This window comes from Arachis stenosperma, chromosome 10 (assembly GCF_014773155.1).
Source record: "Arachis stenosperma cultivar V10309 chromosome 10, arast.V10309.gnm1.PFL2, whole genome shotgun sequence".
Classification (NCBI taxonomy): Eukaryota; Viridiplantae; Streptophyta; class Magnoliopsida; order Fabales; family Fabaceae; genus Arachis; species Arachis stenosperma.
The window spans coordinates 56,048,804-56,052,299 of NC_080386.1; the positions used below are offsets into that span (position 1 = coordinate 56,048,804).

The window sequence follows — 3,496 nt, forward strand, 5'->3', positions numbered from 1 at the left end:
GTCCTTGAAATAAGTTGTTCATTAGTTAAAGTAAATAGTTCCCTGGATGACACCCGAAATGAGAAGCAAGGGCGGATGTGGACACGTGGTTAGGATTCGGCGACAACTAATGTCACAATGAAAATATAAGGAAACTAAAATGTTACAGAAACAGGGCTCGGTGCGGAAAAGAGATTGACCTCCTCTCAACAGGGCTTTTCACCGAAATTGCAACGCAGTGAACGAGGCTGCTAGTGTTACTTCCAAGAACTACGCTTACGTGACCGGCTTGCTTGGTGAGAGGTCTTGGAAAAATTCAAAATTTCTGTAAAGGAAGAATTTTTTGCAACACCTGACTGATGACTCACGGTTAATAAAGCGATCGATTTGGTACCTCCCACTTAGGCGCGCTCCGTCTGGTGTTCAAAAATAACAGATTTTCTCGCCCACCACTGTCATCATGACAAAAATAGTTGTGTATAAATATGAGGACCCCAAAGCTTATACAAAATATATATGTGTATTGTTGTTTGGATCTGCTATAGGTTGAGCTCGATATTCTTTTCTGCTACAAACAAATGGCTGCGAGGAAGGATTTCGTGAGGGATATCAATCCAACCAAGCTTGCCTGGTCCTTGGTTGTGGGGGTTGCTTGATTGTATAAGTTTCCAAGTCAGTGGAACAAGAATGAGGTGTTTAGCTTGGAGTTGGTTTTACAAGATGAGAAGGTATTTACATCATTCATACTTATACCTTGCAACTTCTTCTTAGGTGTGCGCTAATAAGTTATGTTCATGTTGTTTTTATCCAACTTACAGGGTGATAGAATTCATATAACCGTTTGCAAGCCTGGGTTGGAGTTGTTCAAAAATAGTATAAAAGAGCATTGTGTTTATAGTATGCAAAATTTTATTGTCAAGCTTAACAATGGAAAGGTTAGGACAACTCCTCACAAGTACAAGCTTAACTTTTATACAAAGACTGTGGTGGCAGTCCTACCTATTGAGACTTTTGCTTTTAACCCATTCAAGTTCCGTCCGTTTCATGAACTTGATGAAAATGGTTCAACCGGCAGAAATCTATTATTTGGTAAGTTTAATTGAAATAGCTTTTTTTTTTGTCATCCTTTGATCATGCAAGGAAATTATACCTTTAGATTTAAAGCTATGTATTGTGACATGCATATTACATAGGAGAGGTTGTTGGAAAGGAGGAAGTCAGGGGGATGATTACACGCACTGGTGATGAAACGAAGCTTATTACACTTAAGTTGGAAGATCTAGAGTAACGTTTATTGCTTTGGATATGTGTCAGCTATGAATTTAGTATGAGTTTTGAATCATTTAAACTGAGGCTTACTTTGAGTATTAACTTTGGTCATGCACTAAAGAAAAAGAAAAAATGCAGCCATTATTTAAAGGGGAAGTAATTTTTTTTAAAATTAAATGTGTCTAAATTGTTGGATATGTTAAATAGATCATGACTCAACTGAGGTTGGTAAATTAGTTTAACATATTGTGCATATTATATTATACGGACAAACTATGTAACTTTGATGCACTACTTTATGTGATTAGTAACAAATAGTGGACAAATTAGTTAAGGTGTGGTGTTCTGTTTTTCGTTCCAGAAAGTACAAAATTAAATGTACATTGCTTGGGGAATTGGTCGATGAAGTTCTTCCACATCTCGAGCGAGATGATGGGGAGCCTTTCATAATAGTGGTTAAGCTCTTTAAGTCCAACATGTACTTGAATTCTGTCAATATTCAAAGCACCTACTATGTGTCCACATGTTACTTCAATCCAAACCTTCCTGAGGTTATTGACTACAAGAAAAGGTTTGTCATTGGTGCACAAATACTTGGTTTATTCTGCATTTAGATTCCAGATTTTGAATATGATATTAGAGTATGTTAACTTTTTTGCCATATGCACAGATTGGCAACGGATTTTGTTTCCTGTTCACAACGAATTAGTCAGCTGGAAGCTCAACCTCAATACTCAGTCACAGATGAGATCAATGCCAGCATTGTACCAGTGCGCACTATAGAAGAGGTTCTTAATATGACTGAGGTGAGATTGCAATCTGATAACTTAGGCCGTACGTATTTCGTTACTGACTTAGACCATTTTTGTTAGGAAACGTCATGTTGGATTGTTGGGACCATTGTTTCTCTAGAGGTTGGTAAAGATGATTGGTCCTATATGTCGTGTAAGACATGTCCTAAGAAGGTTGTGCAGAGCAAAGATAAGTATTGGTGTGATAATTGTAGGCGTGTAGGCTTCAAGGTTATGCTAAGGTTGGTTGTTAGATCAGAAAATTTTCCTAATTTTCTTAATGCGTGCTTTATATATTCAATTGGAAAATATAGTGTAGTTGCATGTAGTTATCTTTACGGGTTACGGTTAATGTGTTACTGAGATGTTAATGTAGGTATAGGCTCCAAGTAATTGTGACCGATGGAAGTGGTTGTCTGAAGCTCCTTGTGTGGAATAAAGAAGCAGAGCAAATGATAGGAAAGACTACTGAGAAAGTTAAGGAATTATCTGTAAGTCAAATTGATTCGAGCTAAAAAAAATTTCTCATAGAAAATGTGTTTATGCGGCTGAGTAAAACATTCTATCCTCCATGTAAAGAAATGCGAGAAAGGAGAGTCATACCCTAAATACCTGGAGAATATGATTGACAAAAGGTTTTTATTCAAGCTTAACATCACATACAAGAATATCAATGCAGTGGAAGGGGTGTACAACGTCACAAAACTTTCGGATGACGAGTCCCTCATGTCCAGTTATGGTGTGCCCAGCTCTTCTTCTGATGCTTCTGTAAGTGTAGGATGTTATGCTAACACCTAAAACTCTGCTCTGCTATTCAATGTATTGTTGTACCTAACATGATTCTTAACTTTATCTTACTTCGTGCAGTGTTTGCAGATGCTAGCTAATATCCATATAGCTGAAACAGACGAAGATAGCAATGGACATGCTGCAGTTTCCCTATCCAAGGTAAAGAGTTTATGCGTGTCACATCATTATATTAGCTATGGTAAATAGAGATAACTATATGTAATGAAGAGGCTGCTAAATATGTAGTTTCTGATTGTGGAGTTTGTCTGAAACATAGGATTCTACTGTTGAGAGTAACTGCGATAGCTCCTGTCAAACTCCAGCCAAGAGAACCTCTACTGATGACTCCCCAGCAGAAGAAGCCCTGTCTCCAGATGTTCAAGCATCAACTAACAAAACATTTAAGAGGAATTGTGGAAGAAAAAAGATTGATTGAAAAGTTTGTATGGAAGTTACAGTGTTGGTTTGGTTAAGTTTGTCGTGAGACAAATCTTTTGTTAGCATTATAGCTTAATGTTTTCTTAGCCTTTCAATCTGTTTGTTGTTTATATATTGTGTGTCATTGCAATGTTCCTCCTTTTGTGATGTTTAATGTCTCCTCAATTTAGTTGCTTTGTTTATTAAGTTCTTAGGTGTATTATCTACAGCTGGCTACAGCTGCTAATGTT

General features: G+C 37.1%; 1 pseudogene; it reads left to right on the forward strand.

Moving 5' to 3' along the window:
• The first annotated feature begins 557 nt into the window (after positions 1-557).
• LOC130957115 (uncharacterized) lies at positions 558-3,264 on the forward strand (annotated as a pseudogene).
• Positions 3,265-3,496: the final 232 nt, after the last annotated feature.